Source organism: Xiphophorus hellerii, unplaced genomic scaffold (assembly GCF_003331165.1).
Source record: "Xiphophorus hellerii strain 12219 unplaced genomic scaffold, Xiphophorus_hellerii-4.1 PGA_scaffold_66__1_contigs__length_299863, whole genome shotgun sequence".
NCBI lineage: Eukaryota > Metazoa > Chordata > Actinopteri > Cyprinodontiformes > Poeciliidae > Xiphophorus > Xiphophorus hellerii.
In genome coordinates this window covers 237,266-256,508 of record NW_022587641.1, presented here as the reverse complement: position 1 = coordinate 256,508, position 19,243 = coordinate 237,266, and the positions used below count along the sequence as shown (strand labels likewise).

General features: G+C 38.0%; 1 long non-coding RNA gene across 1 annotated transcript in view; it reads left to right on the top strand.

The window, feature by feature from the left end:
- Positions 1-2,754: 2,754 nt before the first annotated feature.
- Positions 2,755-19,243, top strand: part of LOC116716547 (uncharacterized) — a 17,787-nt gene continuing 1,298 nt past the window's right edge. The window contains exons 1-2 of the long non-coding RNA XR_004338535.1: positions 2,755-2,906; positions 18,894-18,896. This is a non-coding gene — a long non-coding RNA (uncharacterized LOC116716547). The remainder of the gene's footprint in view (positions 2,907-18,893; positions 18,897-19,243) is intronic.

Below are 19,243 nucleotides of genomic sequence, written 5' to 3'. Positions count from 1 at the left end.
TCTTTCGCATAAACTCTGTTTTAGCATAAATCAGTTTTATACTTAACTGATTTATACTAAACTGCATTTTGATGACCCTTCAGGGCCACATTAGGATTCTTATTGTAGTACCTGGACCAAATGAATGGGGAAACTATGCTGTGTTACATATTCCACACTAAAATAGTCAAGTATAGCGTGTGTTGGACTGACCCATATCAGCAAACAGCTATAAACACCTAACCTAAGCAAAATATATGCTTTCTCTAAAACTGACTCCTCATGAGTAAATCAGCTGCTTCTGTCGCTCCACCTCTTCAACAACTTTTAACATGGACCATAGTGAAATTTTGCACTGATCCGTTCAACTACCAGTATTTTACACCTACTGCCTGCTTGGTATTCTAATGTGAATTGTTATGTAAATATGACATTTTCTTGTAAGAAACATATGACTCTGTAAAGCACTTTGGCATTCTTCATCATGGTCCAAAATTGCACAAATACCAAATATCACATGTGTACACTACTCTTTCTGTTATTGTCATGGGGTGTGTTTGAAAGAAGGTATTATTAATATTAATGTGAATGTGTTTTCCCAAAACCAAAACACTGACATGAGAAAGTTGAGGAAATTAATAAAAGCCATTAAAGACAGTTTGTGTAAAGAATCAACAGTTGAAAAAAAAAATCTAATTGATACCATGCCCTTTATGAGACAAAGAGGAAAGAAATGGAAGTGTCAGGTTAGTTTAGCTCAAGCCGTTTTAATTAAGATACTGACTGGCAAAGCTCTGTTTGCAATGTCAGCAACATGTTAGTAGAAAGTCCTGACAAACAGAAAACTCTAACATTTCAAGTGTAATACACTCAGACCAACTGGTCTCAGAGCAGGAGAGTTGAATCCGGTTAGACCTGCAAGGTATCCCACCAAGGGTCATGATAAATCCCTTCTGTAATCCCTGGTGTGTGTGCGCAGGGGTGTGGGGGTGTGTGTAAGAGAGTTTGTCATACTGTAGGCGGAGGTGAGATGAGATGCTTAAAACAGGGTAAGACAATTGGATGGAGTAATGGCAAAATGTGAGGATGGGGAGGTTTTATCACAGTGCAGCAGCTGGAGGAGAGCTGTATATAGATGGATGATGGAAAATAGAATACGGATATGGATGAGACCATCCACGGCACCGGCTGATAGTGTTTAGCTGAGTGACTAAGCTATAAGTCTCCCATCTCTTTCCCTTTAACTGTTCTCTCCTTCTCCACTTCCTTTGTTTAAAATAACAGCGCGTTCCATGTGTTGACGCGCCAGGAGGAAATGATTGGCTCTTAGATTTCCCCGACTGCCCTCTCAGACAATTACTGCACCCATTGGATCCTGCCACATACTGACTCCACTTTATTAAATGCTATAATTCAGTCTATTTTGTGAGTGTGGGTGGGTGTCAAAGCTTTAGCGAGTGTTCACAAAATTTTGAAAATGGTGTAATTCATTAACTTTTTTAACCGTTTACATATCTCACTAACTTAAACGTGTGTGGAACGTAACTAAGTTGGTATGATGTCATTCAGAGATTCATGTTTTCAATTTATTTGGACATTTAACACAGTAGCGCTGATCCTTAGTTCAGTCATTCATTTAAGTTCTGACTTGTTTTTTTTTTGACATTTTCTCCAATCTAAGCTTCTGATATGGTCAATATCAATGACTTCCTTTAGGCTGCTGGCATATATTATCTCCATGTTTATATCCATCCATTAGCTAAACCCACTTATCCTTGTAGGGCCCAGGACTTGGTCAGGTACCGTAAACTGGGTAAAATCTATATTTATATACTGTATGCATTTTATGGACACATATGGCTGATGAACTGGTGATGACAAATAAGCTAGAGAGAGATGGCTTTTGAAAATGTGGAATACATAGATTGTCAAAGAATGTTAGGGCTTCAGTGGTCCTGACCCCTAAACAGTCAGAAACATTGGTGGACATCTGGGTTCAGAGTAACAATGTTTGCTTGATGTTTCAAAGGCTTGTAAATTCTATGTAGGAAGACCAAATGATTAGGATGTTCTTTCTGCAAGGTGATAATGCTAACAGCTGTTCCAATGTAGCTGCCACCTGCAGTGACTTCATCAATATAAATAGCAGGTTGATTGCACTAACAAAGGGAGAATTGTACTTGAATTGATTTTCTTCTTTTGCAAGCTACAGTTACCTTCAAATAAATAAGCCATCCCAATGATGTGTCGATTTTGCCAAGCAGCTGAGGTTCTTCACAGTACTTTCCAACAACACTGCCATTAATAAAGAGCAAGTACCAGCATTTTTCTCCAAAAGTCTGTAAGGACACTCAGTGGGGACCCGGAAATTCAACCACACACAGGAGTTTGTAAAGGAAAAAAACCAAGTTTAATTAAATTTTCAGACTCTGGTTCCTGCTCAGGATGAGGTTGTCAAACACAGCACTGTAGAGCAGTGGATGGGTGGAGCTGAGAAACCAAGGGCCTGACGACAGGGAGGTTCAGAAAACCAGGTAGAACAGGCTACTGTGAAAGCAAAGATCTCCACAAGGAGATCCAAGAAGCAACACCCAGAGACTTTGATGATAGTCAGGCAGAGGTCATACACAGGTGGACAGAGAGAGCAAACTTAGCTTGAGGGGCAGGCAATACTTGGTGGTCGTGAGGCAAAGTTTGGGTCAGGGTCCAGAAATCCAGAACAGAAGGAATCCGTGAAGGGCTTGGCGGGGGGGGGGTCAATCCATGGACAGAAAAGGACACTTGAAGGCTTGGAAGAAAACACTGGATCTCTACTGGCTCGTGGCTGTTGATAAACTGGCAAGGACGCAGAGGCTGAGAGGTGTTTAAGTAGGGCGGGGCCCAGGTGGAACAGGTAAGCAAACAGGCGTGGCAGGTGAGCTGAATCAGTGTTTAAGCACAGCATGGACAGGACAGAACATGAATCATGACAAAGTCTAGAAATAGCTTTGTAATCTATAGTTTTTTTCAGCAAGAAGGAGTAATGTATCATAAGGCAAAAGAGATAAATTAGTGGCTCCCCAAGTCTTAACACTATTGAGAACATGCAGTCAAGTCTCAAGAAGCAGGTGAAGAAACAACATCCAACAAAGTAGGAGCAAGTCAATACTCTAGCACATAAGAATCAGAAGATGACATCCTGTGAGGGTCAGTGAGGTACCAAAGTTATGAAGAAAAATGGTCAGATGGGACCATTGATTCTTCTCCACAAAGTCAAATGATTATTGAGTAGAAACATTCTGCTACTGTGGATCAAATAAGTAATGAACACATCTATATGTTAATTAATTCTTAGTAGATTCTGAGGTAGTATGTTTGGAGGAAGAAAGGTTCTAAACATCAATCCAGAAACACTATGCCAAAAGTGAAGTGTGAAGTCTGGAACGCCATAGATAATAGCACATCCAATGAATTCAGGAAGTCTTTTTTAGATATAATCCATTCTGTCCTTTTTTAATTTCTACATGATTTTTCATCTTTTTGAAATCCTTAGAAATATAATACAAAAGATTAAGTTAAACATTATGGTTCTTTCTGAGGAACAAAAAGATTCTAGTTGTCATGGTGTCACATATTACGGATTGATAATGAACAACTACTGTTATTGTTCCATTACTCCTCACTTGCCATTCCCTGTCTACCAATAGACAGGTGGCACTGAGCGGACAGGAAGCCCCCCCATGTCTAAATCATCCCATCTATAAATCTGGGTGTTTCATAACTTAGCATTCTTTTGTCTGAAATGAAGCCTGTCCATGATGACACCTTTCATAATGGAATTCAAATCCAGGCCACAAACACAAAAGTGTTCCTAATTGTTTTTCTGTAAATGCTTCAGACACATTTTTTTCTTTTCTGTCTAATATATGAAAACTATATTAGACATATAGTCTAACAAAGTTAAATTCAAACTTTATTTTGAAAGATCTCCTTGAGTTGGTGAGCAGACATTTAATGTTTCCACTTTAAGTAGTTCTTAACATTGTGCTCAGGTTTATCACAAACTCTGCTCCCCTACTCCAACACAACACACAGTCTTCATGGGGACTTGCTATTTGTCCCCACATGTCAGTGGGATTGTGTAAACAGAATTATAACCCCGTGACACACACACACACATACACCCCAGCACACACAAGCACACATACATGTCACTTTACAGACTGTCACTGAGCGTAAGTGAAATGGCAGCGGTGAGGCTGTGGGCCGCCGCGGCTGATCTTACTTCATTAGAGCGGTGAGTCAGGCGGAGGCCATTCAGCAGGGATTTGTTACGCTGCTCCACCACTCCTGCCCCAGCCAGGAGTTGAAATTAGGAGAGACGAAGAGAATGATGAGAAGCTGTGAGGAGACAGACGTGAGGTTAGGGGAGCAGAGCAGGAGGAAATGAGAGCAAAGGGAAGAGCCTGATGAAAGAGAGGTGTCAAAGAAAAGGGAGGGTGGAGCTGACAATGGGGAAAAATTTAAACCTATTGGTCAGGAAGAGAAAAATGGACATAGGAGAAATGACAAGAAAGCAAAGTCAATAAAGAGCCAATCAACTTTAGATATGATAATCAAACTTTTTGAATAATGTAATAAAACAGAGAGGGTAATGAACAGCTGCAAAGTGAATAAGTGAGGGTAAAAGGTAAAGGCTGTGAGGTCGCACAGGATGTTAGAAAATGGGTGGCATCAGAAAGGACTGCAGAGTGGAAGCAACAAAAGAGCACTGATTCCTCACCTGCAGAAAAAAACCCAACATAATGCACATGAATATAAAGGACAATATGTACAACTTACATTTTATAAGCTTTGAATAGAAGCTTTGTAAATAAAGTAGATAAATCCAAAGACGAGTTTCTACCATAGAAAAAGTTGGTGATCATTTGATAGGAAGCTATCAAAAGATTTTTCTCCTTGTATACATTTCTTGATTTTTTTATTTCTCCACATTCAATTTTGGAGCTACATTAAAAAAAATGAATGTAATTTTCAAGTTATAACTTCATTGATTAAGAGGAAAGGGGAAAGGGTAAAGCAACCTAGTTCTATTGCTTTGGGACTTCAGCTGACCACTGATTGTCAAACCAATAGAGTCAAGTTTGTTTGTATAGCAAATTTCAGCAACAAGGCAGTTCAAAGTGTTTTACACCATAAAAACCTAATATGGTAACTAATTATGACACAAGCAATAAGCATTACATTTTGACAAATGCCTTCATCAAAATCATCGAGAGTAAATATAAATCAAATATGCTAAAGAGGCAGTACTATGTAAAACTGAGTTTTTTGAGCTTTGTGTTATGTTATTCCCTCATCAAAAACATACATGGAGTGTTGCCTTGAATCTCTCTTGCATGTTTGAGAAATCCTTTAATCTCCATGGCAACTATAACTAGCTGGACCTAACACCGCACACAGAGCAGCCCTCCCCTATAAATCCCCTCTCAGTTCCTTCAGACTAGTCAGCAGCAATTAGCAAACAGATGATGGAACTGCACATCTGCTGAGCTCTTTACCTACATCTATGTGAAATGCTGATAAGAGATGTTGTGATGATTTCCTGAGTTTCAGAAAGAGCAAGAGTTTTTAAAGAGGCAGTGACCCAATATCAAGGTGTTAAATTATGATGTCCAATTTCTTGTCATATTTGATATATATAGCATTTTTATGACAACTGAAGGTAACATAGTTACTTGAGTGCACTATAAGATGGCACAATGTGCCTGGAAAACACATAGTTATGCCACTTTAATCAATCTTTACGGCTGGTATAAATCAGACAACTCTAAACGTGGATTTTTAGCCTTGATTTAAAGGAAATGGATTTGAGAATAGAAGTTCACTGTATAGAAACAATCAAACTTGGCTGTGGTCATCTTATGGTGTGAGACTGCGTCACTGTTTCAGGACATAGATTGCTTTCACTGATGGGACCATGAACTTTGCCCTCTACTGGGAAATCTTAAATTAGAATGCCCCACCATTCATTTATAACCTTAGACTCAAACACATTAATCTTTAAGGGAAGTGCTTTATTACACACACCTTGGTCAGTTTGGGAATCTTTTTCATTTTGGAAGAAAAAAGCCATCTTTTTAAAAGCAAACTCCTTTATTCAGCAATCTTTGACATAAAAATTAGGTTGATGATCTGAATGATTTGCAGATCCTCAACAGGGCATATGTTGATCAAATTCAGGGAATGGTCTTCAGTTGGTGTGAAATACCCTGGTCAAAGTTCCAGAGTTCTTTGGGTATACAAGTGTTCTCCAGTAAAGTTTCTACCAGGCCAGTCAGCGAACAGAAAGAGAAGTTGCGAACAATGACGTTGATTCTCTGCATGTTCTAGAATTATAGTCTGCCTTTAATATTGAATTAACTTTAACAGCTGTCTCCTTCAGTTTCCAAGACTTTGTGAACTATTTCCAAACAGCAGAATTAGTTTTTCTCAGGTAAAAGTGTTACAGCTCTCATTCAGTCAACAGGTGTTCCAAAGGCCTCTTTTTAATAAAACTTTATTTCATATAAAATGTATGATAGTTGTTTTGAAGTTGTAACTTTTTAAAAGTTTTGCTTTATGTTGATGACTCTGATGCCAGACCCAGTCCTGGTGTACAACAGTGCTTTTAATACTGGAGGAACTGCGTCACATGTTCAGATTAAAAAGCAAGCGCAGCAGGGTGCCAGAACGTTGAGCTCAAAATTAAAGCTTAGCAGGGAAGAAATAGCCAAGAAATAAGGAAATGCAGGTGAGGATGAAGAACAGAGAGGTGAGGAAATGGAGTGAAGACTGAAGGTGAAGATTGAGCAGGGATTTTCCAGTCAGTTTCCTGGTCCCGGCCACGTGTGAAATTTGCCTCGCACACCCAGTGGCATTCAATCAGCAGTCAGTTGAAGCAATATCAGGGGAAGGGGAGAAGGAGTGGGGGATAGAGAGAGCAAGAAAAGAATTAAAACATAGTATGTGCTAATAACAATATTTTTAATATAAAAATTTAAATCAAAATACAGCTTACAACTGAGTGCAGAAAATTTATAATAGATAGATAGATAGATAGATAGATAGATAGATAGATAGATAGATAGATAGATAGATAGATAGATAGATAGATAGATAGATAGATAGATAGATAGATAGATAGATAGATAGATAGATAGAGTCATTGCCTTTTAGAGAATAATTTGATAGGACAAAAATGGAACGACGAGAGCAATTGGCAGACACGCACGTACTCACACAGCACAAAATCAGAGCAAAGTGCCGCAGACTGAAGCTACATTCTCCTCTAGTACTGACTAATCTGTGCTCCTCTCATGGAATTATAATCCAGCGCATTTTATTTAAATTTTAGCAGGAGGTGTGCTAGAATGATGCACTGCCAGTGTGACTGGGTGAAGTATGGTTGTGCCACCAAAACAACAAAGGGCTCCATTTTTAATGGTAAATTACATTATCAAGCTAACTGTGTGATGTCAGCCTGGTCAGCTGCGTGGAAGTAATCTGTTCATGCTGTTCTCTCCTCTCTCCATCGCCTTCAGCATTCTGCAAAAAAATAAAAATTGCAATATATTTACAGAAATAGTTCCTGAATCTGTTGAACAGCTGCTCTTCAACCATTTTCCCTGTTTTCCATACGGATGTATCGTTCCTTTGTGTTGGTCTTTCATAGAACAATCTGGTGCGGTGACTTCACATGCATTGCCTACTCTAATCTTCACACAGATCCAGTAGCTATGTCTTATTTATGTCAATGTTGTACACCAGCTAAAATGTCAAAAAGTCTGAGTTTTGGTTCTCACTGGATGCTTAAAACTGTATAGTTTTTTTCCTACTTACTTAACATGCAGGCTGCTTGTACAAACAATTGTCAAAGAATGGATTGCTCTGATGAGTTCAGTGAATTTCATCATGTACCATAATAGAATATCTATGTAGAGTTCCAATGTAAAGAACTCTTATGTTTCAGGAACTTTTCCCAATGTCATGCTCCAAAGATTGTGGGGACAGTTTGGGGATGGCCCCTTCCGTTTTTCAATAAGACTGCAAACAAGTTCACAAATCAAGGTCTACAAGAACATGAATAATGAGAGAATATTATGTGGAGGGAGATGTCTGTTCAGTCCAGACCTAAGTCTGAAAGGTCACCATCACAAAGCACAAGCTTTGTTTAAGGCATTCTTCTCAACTGTGCCTCCTGAAAAATGGCACAAAAATTCACAAAAACACACTTTCTAAACCTGGTAGAAAGCTTTCCGAGAGGAGCTGAGACTGATGTAGCTATAAAAGGTGGAGTGATTATTTTAAAACTTTTGTATTAAAATAAATGATCTATGTCATTAGAGTTCGGGTGAGTATCAAGGCAAGTGACCAAGTGAGTTTGCATGTATGATAGTAAAAAAGGAAATTATAGGTTCACTCACTCTCCGACTAATCGCTGAGCCAGTTTTGGGAGGGAAGTAGACAGTATAATGTGAAAGGGAGTGCATCCAGTGAATGCATTCAACACCAATGCAATAAAAAGCTCAAAGACTCTCAAATATCATTTGAAAAAAAAAAGTATGTATGTATGTATGTATGTATGTATGTATATATATATATATATATATATATATATATATATATATATATATATATATATATATATATATATATATATATATATATACAGTACAGACCAAAAGTTTGGACACAACTGTGTGTCCAAACTTTTGGTCTGTGTTGAGTACAGACCAAGAGTTTGGACACACAGTTGTGGTCTCTTCAGCCTAGTGCCATTGAAGTGGAAATCCAACCACAAGATTTTTCATATCACAACACATCACTAAATTTTAAGGCAATCTAATACCTAATACTCTGAAAGGATTTTATAAAATGCACATTCTTTATCAACTAATTTGGCCACTTCAAATATTACAAATTCTAACTATACTTTTTACAAAATAGAAGGATAGGTTGTACAAAGGAAGATGTAAAAATTCAAGTATAGGCATTTTTACTTTATCCATCATGCATATCATAAATGTAAATTAAATGTAATATGTGTGTTTTGCACAGGTTAGGACCTGAATGTGCTGAATCCTGCACATTGTAATGTAAAAAGATTTAATCATGAAACCTTAACATCACAGTTGAGGCTAAATTGTAGCAATACAACGAATTGAAGGAGTTCTGCGTTTTTACATTATGTGAAGCAGAGTTCCTTTCTGGAAGAGAGGTTTGATTTTTCTGCTTGTGCCTTGAATACTGCAGTAATCACAAGGCCCAGATAACCCATATCTGAACCCTATTTGTTTAGTCAATAAACAAAGCAAAAAAAATAAAGCACGCCCGTTGCAGCTTTGAATTGGAAAACACACTTGGAACTCAGATTCAAATATAATATAATAAACCAATTATTGAGCTGTTGCTATGAAAAGTTTTTTAAGGCTAAACCTTGAATTACCCATGCTAATTAGCAACTTAAATGTAGAATGCCTCTACCTAATATGAATGGTAGATTTGTGGGTTAAGCCAGGTTTCTTGGCACAGAACAAAGCAGAGAAACACATTTCATAAAGGAGATTCAATTTGTCCACTATGTGATATGTAAATGCAAATTCTTAAAAAAACAAAACACTACACCTTTAAAATTAATTAGTTTAGTAAATTTCAATTGCAGAACTTTAGAGTTCTGTAAAGCATCTTAGTTGTTCCAAGAATTACATTTTCTTTTGGTTTGTTCCTGGATTCTGCTGTAGTCAATCCGTTTTTGCTTTGTTGGTTAGCCTTCACCAGCTTATAGGTCTGGAAGCCCCTAAAGACCTTAGTTCTATCATTCTCCATCACTGCTAATAATTCTTCATGTTTTTATTTCAAAGTGAGTCTTCTATTTTGAAAGTGGTTTGTGCAGTTTCCTCTTCCTTCTTAATGCTCTTCGCCTGATCTGTTTACTGTTGAGAGTGATGCAGAGTTACTGATGAAAATAAACTAAATAAAATGTCATGTTCTGCGATGGAATGCACCGCTGTAACCATGGTTATTCAGTAAACCCTCATAAAACTATTTATGACCAGCGATAAAAAAATGAGCAACATATGTCAGAATCCTCAACAATCACTCTCCATGGTGTTTCCCTCTTTACCTGAGGGGACCTCTTCCCTATCCTCAGCAGATATTTACAACATGTCCGGATGTCCTGGTTGCAGTGCTCAGCTTAGGGCCTTTTGATGTTTCAGTCATTACTTCATATATATGAAGTGTCTGTAGTAAGATTTTTTTTCTTTATGAACATCATTGTGCAGTGCAGCCTAATCACACCTTCATTTTATAGATTCTACTACAATTTATGATTTAGAAAATTCTGAATTCATCTTTGTTTTCTGTGTAATAGAAATTAAAAGGTCCTGCTTTCAGTCCTCTTGATTTTTAAAATATTTTTATTACATTTGCCACCCCTTGGAATGAGCTTTAAAGATTAAAGGTTTTTTTTTGTTTTGTTTTTTCGATTGAATCCATTACTTTAATTTTTGTTCAGTGAAACTTAGCAAATGTTATCTTTAAGAAATATTTTACCTGTAAGTGAAGTTATTCCAACAACCCTGGGAGAAGGATTGTTTTCTCAGAGAATTTGACTTTTTTATTGACTCTATTAGTACCAGAATTAGATGAAAGGACAGAGATAACATGGCCCAGCCAGTGCACCAATACTGAGGAACAAATGATGCACAACCAATACTTTAGTACCTACTTCATGGCAACTGCAGTTCATCTGTCATCATACACTAATCCTCTTTCCTGTTTTACTCTGTAAAACATTTGAAGGTGGTTTAACTTGAAAATGAAAGTCCACCTGCTGCCTTCAAAAGGCAACTTAAGTCAGCAAGAAAATTATATTGATCTAAACATTGTTTTAAATTAATTAATCTTGAATTGTGAGTTTGAACTTCATGCTGCAAGTGAAACCAAAAAAAATTTCACAATGTGCAAGAAAAAAACGTCCCACACCTAGTTAAAGAGCATATATTTCTCTAATATTAAGTTAGAATAACTGCTTATTTCACTTTAGAATAATTTAAATTCTTGCTTCAAATTGCAAGAACAAAATTTCTAATCTGATAATGAATTTTATTAAACATCACATTGAATTATGCTCAAAAACAATTGTGAACAGGACATTATCCTGAAGCATTAAAATAAACATTTCTCACACAAGAGTCAGATCAATGAAACACACTTTTATCTCAGGATAGAAAAACATGCTGCTAAGCACTCTGGGAAATAGTTTTCACTGCTGTCTTTTTCTTCTGTCAGTTTTTTTAAGTGCCAACCTAATAATTAAAGTTTATTCAACTCTTGGAGGTTGACAAAATTAATAAAAAGTTAACACAACTTAACTTAAGTTTATCTTTCACAAACTCAAAACATTTAGGTTCAAAATCTAAATGCGCCAAATTTATTTGATTTAAAGAGTAGAAAATAGTAGACACAACTAAATGTGGCTCAAATGTTTTACAGTGTAGTTGTCAGGTATGTTTTCTGCATTTTGCTTCAGTGGCCATTGTCCATTCCTCCACATGTTTCCTTCAGTTTAACTGAGGAATTGACATTTTTAGGTTTTCATTTTTATTTTTTAATTATTTGTAAAACTTAAGAAGTTTGGGAGCCCAGTTCTCTTTCTGCAGTGTAATCACAGTAAAAAAACTACCTGTTGCAAAATTCTACAACAATAGCATATTAGTGTGCTCTAACAAGGCCCATAAAAAGGCCTATTTTTATGGTTTGTTTCTAAATTGATAAATACTTTGCTTGTTAATTGTGTTTTTGACTAGCTCATGTGTTCATAATGAGCATCATGTCATTTTATTTGCATCAGCATTGTTGTGGGACAAATGCTGCTATTTTTACAGGCTCATTAACAAAACAACTGAACAATCAATGAAGACAGATTCCTTCACAGCACTCACTCTGCCTCTTTTCTGTCTGTTTGCTATTATTTGGCAAGTGTTGAAGATGTTTTACATTTTTTAGTGCGTATGTTATTTTCTGTCAATAAGCTGTGGTTTATGTAGAATTATGGCCGTTTAGGAGGAAGAGGGCTTGTGGCTAGCAGTGTGGCTGTTTAAGCAAGAGGGATTGAGAAGCCTCAGTTTTAGAACGTGTGTTTCTCTGGTCGGATGAAATGACTTACATCTGGAACCTCGAATATTTAATATGACTAAACCGATGTTTCAAAGGGAATGTAAGGTCTGGCAGACTGGAAACTTAAGTTGTTTGTTGACTTGATGGCGCACTTTTACTGGCACATTGCTTCCTTTACCTGCTGCTGCATGCATGTGATCAAGCTACAGTGAAAACAAATCCAAGAAGTGAATGTAACACACATTAACTTAGGAAGTAATATATGTATAGAAATGATTTATTCTGTTTCTGTATTTTCTGACAAAAACAAATGGATAATTATTTGCTGACTCATCAAAATTGTCAAGGATAAACAGGAGAAATGTTAAAGTAAGCCTGTCTCTCCATGTAAACACAGTGTATATAACCTTATTTATTGGGGTAGTATTTTTTAGCAATAACTCAGGGGTACCTTGATTCAGAATAGAGTTAGCAAGTTGATATCCACTGTTCTAAAACCGAAAACCCTGAGTATCACAGAACTGGTTTACTCAGAGTAACTGTCTGTTACTCAGAGCTTGCTAACCCTGCTTTATGAAACAGGGCTCTGGTGTCATGCTGATTCTCAAGGGTTAAATTTTATAGGTGATCATACATTTTTCCATTTTTGATTCTGATTCAGCACTAGCTGTTGACACAGATTTAATGTTTAAATACTATATATTTACACGTTACTGAACAAAATGTTTACTTTTAACTATCCATCCATCCATTTTCTGTCCCCAGTGGGGTGGGAGGTGTGGTGCTATTTCCAGCCTAACGTTAGGGTTGAGAGGCGGGGTACAACCTGGACAGGTCGCCAGTCTGTAGCAGTCCATACTTTTAACTATTGCATGTTATTTTGAATGAAGAATGCTGTAATATTGTGGAATTGTAGTCATCTTTCACCCATTATTTGAATCATTTGAAGATTTTTTTTTCACCAGCCACAACTAGTTAGGACCCTTTTCTACTCATTATTACAGACTGTCTCAGGCTCATATTCATTAAACTTTCACTGCTGTGTTGATGACACAAGATTTATAGTTCCCCTTAACCTAATTTCAGCCTTTCCATTTCCCTTCTTTACTATCACTTGTGATTAAATTGTGGAACCTCCTTCAGCTTTCTCAAACTTACAAGAAATAAAAAGATGCTTGCAGTCTTGGACTAGGTTTCACATAGGACCAAACCCCCATCTTTCCATTAGCATTGACAGTTCCTCCATCCTTGCTTGCCCTTAGATGAGGAGTCTGGCTGTCATCCCTGTCAGAATTTTGGTCTCACACAAGTAATACCACCTACACAGCATCAATCAACTCTGCCCTTCCTCACTTCATGCTGCTGCCATCTTTATCCTTAGTCTCGTCATGTCACAGAATGAGTACTGCAACTCTTTTCCTTTTGGTCTTTGATATTGGAAGCAAAGACTTTCTTTCCAGATTCAGTCAAAACTCTAAACTTGTCTGTTTAAACTTTCTGACCATCTTTGACATAGACTCTGGTTGTTATCTGCAGCAGGTTGCCACATTGTTTAATTCTTATATGATAGTTTATTGATTTATGTGATCTATAAGATGTTTTTGGGGTTTCAGAAATGTGCTCTCGACTGATTCAAGCTGAAAATGTTGCATCCGGTAACATTGTCATTGGTCAGTGCATTAGTTTTAGTTTCATGACATTAAAGCTGAACATTGAGACCAGATGAAGCTCAAGCATCATTTCTCACCATACATCATAATTGGTTAATGTCTTGAGAATTCAATTCTTTACATAATCATATAGAATCATGGCTTGGTTGTCCCCATACATCAGAGTAGTTCAAACTCATGACCTTTGTCAATTTTACAGACATACTGATTCGAATGGCTATTACCAGTCATGGTTGTAGCCTCATATGATAATGCAGACACCTCAGCTGCACTGTTGACACAATTAGCTGAAAAAGCTGATTAAAACCTTTTAATTAAAAGCCTTGCTTGTCAGATGAGAAGATAACAAAGTTCAGCTCTGCTTACCTCTATTATTACTGCTATCTTTATGTGAAAAAATGTGCTGAATTACATATTTCTGTCTTTGGCAGTTGCCCTAAGGGACCATTTAGCCTATATTAGTTTTCCTTAAAGTAAAAGGGCTTTCAGGTTAGCAATTCTCATGTCCCAGAACAAATAACAAAACTGCTGAGTTTTAAAGGCAGCTAACAAAGGAGTTATCCCCCAAGCATCAAGGATGACCAGTTACCATAATAATGCATTATCAGATGAATTATACACAGCTCTCATATACAACATTTTTATTGTTCCTTACCTTGTGTTCATTAGTAGTATTGTACTTAACTATGAACTAAAGTAGTGATCTTAGATAATTCAATTAAAAATTAAATTGTTTCTTTTTAAGACTCAAGTATAACAGATGTATGTATGGTTTGTTTTAGTGTTGGCGTGTGTGGGCGGGTGGGTGTGTGCGTGTGGGTGTTTTGTGGTTCTGGGTGTGTATGTACAGGTCACAAAAATGATTGATGAGAAGCATGGAGAAATGAGACAAAGCACAGGAAATTAAAAAACTTGCAGTGGTTGATGGAGTTCAGTGCTGCTGTGTACGGGTCCATTAGCAGGTTTCAGATATTATATTACTATTGAACCCTTCTCTCTAACCTTAAATATATATATATATATATATATATATATATATATATATATATCCCACTCCTTCTCCCCTTCCCCTGATATTGCTTCAACTGACTGCTGATTGAATGCCACCTTTTTTTAACATTGTCCATTTATAAAAATGTCACTGACACACATAAGGAGACGAGGAATTAAGGCAAAGAATAGTGAGTGCAGAGAGTATTTAGTAATATATGTGCAGGTCAATGGAGAAGAGATTTAAAAGTGGTTTTATTTATCAAAGTTATAAGGGCTGCGATTTGTTCTGTGATACTGAGTCAGGAATCTGGCTGCATCTTAACACAGCTGATAGTGATGGATGTCTTTGATCCCTTTTCCCCATAACCAACCACTGGTTTATGAGAAACTAAAATACATGTTCTGTCTTAGTCAAAATTACAATCAGAAACTAAACATTTAGTTAACTAAACCGTGAATACTTGCTTGTTATCATCCTTATGTTAAAACAGCATATTCCTGTGATGTTGTGTTATTTCTAATGAAGCACAATGAGAAGTAAGAAAGAATTAAAACCATCCACCCATCAATGGTCTTCCACTTCTAATGTGTCCTTTCTGATATTTGAATAGTCATTTCTTTCCTCTGCAGTTCCACTCGCTTGTCTGGGATTTGTCCCATTAAGCTTGATTTCTCAGGATGAATTTCAACAGGGCCAATCAATGAACAGAATGATTCACTGATTGGCATCATCACAGAAATGATGTTGAATTTCTGTTCTAAGTTAGAATTGTAGTCTGACTACCGTTGTAGTTTGCCAAACGCAAACTTCAACAGAGTCTCTGCCTGAGGAGCCAACTGTTTCTCAATAACCAAGAGTCTGGAGTCTCTGAGCAAAGCAGAGTGTAGAACAATGAGCTGGTTTTTACTGGGCTATTTCCAGTTGGACAAGCCCGCAAAACCTCCAAACCAAAGTGCCAGGGAAGCATCTTCATCAGATTCCCAAACCGCCTCAATGAACTTCTTCCTATTCACAGGGCCAGGGGCTCTATGCCAGACTCCCCTTGGACTGTATAAGTTTGTACCTCTTGTCTAAGGCCTAGCCACAAAATGGAGGAAGCACATTCCTATCCAGGATCTCATACTTTCACTCCCTTTTTTACTACTTTGAGTTGTTGAAGGAGTACTATTGTCCCTATGGTTCTCGGTGTTTGTTCACTTCTGGTACACTCTCTCACAGTAAATTGACCTTGGAGGAGGTCAATTTGTCTCCTCCAAGATAAATTGGAGGAGCCATTTATTGACTTTGATGATAGGGAACCACATTAGCAGGTCCAGTAACAGGGCATTCTTCTGGAGCCAGACCTGAAAAGAGCTCAGCCCAAGGAAGCGTCAGGATGCTGGGCTCCATGTGAGCCCAGCGTTTGCTGTTAGGAACACTGGGACTGGATGTAGCAAGGTGCAGGTAGCAGGCAAGTGTGTTGGTCTGGACCTACTGTGTGTTGGCATCATAACTAAGATCATTTGCATCATGTAGTGTCATGCATTCATGCTCTTTGTGGCATTGTCATACTAGACTAATTTGATATAATTTAACATAATCTCCTGTTGTGAAGCCTTAATGAGGATATTGTCAGGACTGTGGGTTTTGGGGATTTTGTTTTTTGGGTGTTTCTGTTTCATTTTAGTTTTTCCTTTCAGGGTTATTCTAGTTTCATTATTTAAGGTAAATTATTTTGGTTAGATTTGTATTGCTCTTATTCTTCTTATTTCAGTTCCTCTTAGTGTTTTTAGTTATGTTTATTTCTTAGTTATTTCAGTGTCCTAGGTTCAGTTGTTGCTTTTGGTCTGAGTCTATGTCTGTCTTTCTCTAGTGATTCTAGTTAGATTATTTCTTTTAGTCCTTCTAGTTATTCCTTGTTTTAGCCTCTATCGTAGTGTTTCTAGTTTTCTTATTATGTTACTTTAGGTCTAGTTCTTCTTTAATGGCTCAATCTTTGTCCATCTTTCTTTCTTTTGGTTTTGTTGGCTCTAGTGGCCTTTGTTTTGAAAGTAGTCCGACAGGAAAGGGGGTAATTAGAGAGGGGGAAGACATGCAGCAAATGTTACCAGGCGGCGGAAATTGAACCTGCGACTACTGCCACGAGGACTAAGGCCTTCATACGTGGGTCATGCTTTGTCCCTGAGCCACCACAGTACCACATGTGTCCATCTTTCTTTAAAGGTAAAGGTAAAGCTAATTTTATTTATATAGCACTTTTCAGCAACAAGGCAATGAATGCTTTCCTGCTTTACAGGAATTAAAAGGAAATACAAACAAAATAACAAACCAAAGGAAAGAGCAAAAGAAGAAAAAGCTAGTAATGTTGATCCAAGTAAATAAGTCACGCCGGTCAGTGCATTAAGTCAAAAACAGTTGACTTAATGCACTGACTGCAGTAAACAATATATTGCTCAAAAAAATAAAGGGAACACTTTAAGTGTTAAACACCTGTTTAAGTGTTCCCTTTATTTTTTTGAGCAGTGTATATTGTCAATATAATTTCCCAACGTAGATGTCTTCAAATACACCAACCATCCTTAGATGATACTAGACCCGGCTCATCATCATGATGGGACAGAGAGACTCTGTTCCCTGTGTTCAGGTCCAGAATCTGCTTTCTGTTCCGGAGCCCCGCTCACTATCCACCGGCTTCCTGAGCTAACACGGTGCACATTATTTGTGGAGGCATTTGAAGGACCGGATTTATGGTAAATCATCACCAATTTAACCCGGAGTACACATGCTAACACGAAGTTAGCTAGAGTCAACTATCTTACAGCAAAGAAAAGTGCCACCTACCGATCTTGTGAAGCTTCAAATGCCGGACAAAGTTGGACGTCGTGGCATCTCCATCCGATATTCTCTTCTTGCATGTTTTACAAGTTGCAGTTCGTTTTTTAGTCGAAAGTTCATAACCTACATAGCCTAAAGAAATTACTCGCGGAAGCATATTCGAGCGGTTATTTCGTATTTCGTTCCCTGAGCTCTGTAGCTTTGCCGCGTTTTTTTAAACGTCCAGATCCTGTTAATTTGATTGGTTGTGCTGCAGCTACGTACACATACATACATAAGGAGAGAGGAAAACCATAGTGACGGTCTGCGCATATTGATACGGAATGAGTGAAATTAATTAATGACGCCACTTTATAAATAATGTGTTTTAAATTTTAAGACTTTGAGTAAAAAATATCAAGTCTTTTCAAGTAAACAGCTTCAAGTCGAGTCAAGTCCCAAGTCAATGGCATGAAAGTCAAAGTCAAGTCCGAGTCTTTGAGCATTTTTTCAAGTCAAGTCTCAAGTCGTGATTTTAACGACTGGAGTCTGACTCGAGTCCAAGTCATGTGACTCGAGTCCCCACCTCTGGAAATTATTACTAAAAAAAAAATCAGCTCCACTGAGGGGGCCCCTTAGTGGCTGCTTAGTTTGCTTATACCTTGGGCTGGTGTTCTGTTGAAATGTGCTGCCCTCGGCATTACTACTGTAAACAACTGTCATTGTTTGGCGGTTAATCAACACAACCCGCTCTAGTTCTCTGTTTGTGAACATGACGGTAGCAGTTTTGGACGCGTAGCACCGACAGACAGACTATCTATCCGTGCTACGGTAGGAAAATCTGACGAGGTAGCACTGATAGTCAGAACACCGGCGGACATTCAATGCTAGCTGGGTGTTTATTCTGCCCCCAAATAAAAGCCAACGGCCGCAGCTCAGTTCCTCTGGCACCGAAGCCGCAATGATTGTTGCCAGCTGCAGAATAATTCTAAAGCAGGAGGAGCAGCAATATGATTTATGAAAATGCCACAGGAATGAATATAAATGAGTTGACTTCAAAAATCCAGCTTTGAAACAGGCGTCTTAGTTTTAGAGAGTCTGATCTTCCAGACGCTTAGCTCCGGATACATGAGCATATTCTATAGACGAAGGAGAAATAGTTCCAGCTCTAAAGATGTGGCAATTTCACACCGGTTGGCTAATTACCTAATGGAAATGGGGAAGACACGGGCAGTTGGAGTTTTGCCTAAGAGGTTTGAAAGCGGGAAAATCTGCCAAGGGAGAAAACAAGTGAAAAAATAGGAACGAGAGTTCAGATAGTGTTTGACAAAGGAACGTGATGAACTAAGATTTTTATCTAGCGCGGCCCCTTTAAAAGATAGACAATAGAAAATATAGCAAACTAGATGATAAGGACTTTAAGGACTAAACGAAAGGCTACAAGAAGTTGGAAACTGGATCGGAGGAGGGAGAATCCCGCCGAGGTTGAAGGTTCACATGCTACTGAAGACGGATGGAGGGTCCCGTGATGCGAAGGTGCAACGAGAGAGATTAGGGATGGATCATCCCGGAGCTGAGTGAGATTGACCTGGGAAGAGCAGAAATCCGTATCAACTGCGCAACAGGAGCTCTTTCAAGCCTGGGTAGAAAGAAGAACGAGTCCGAT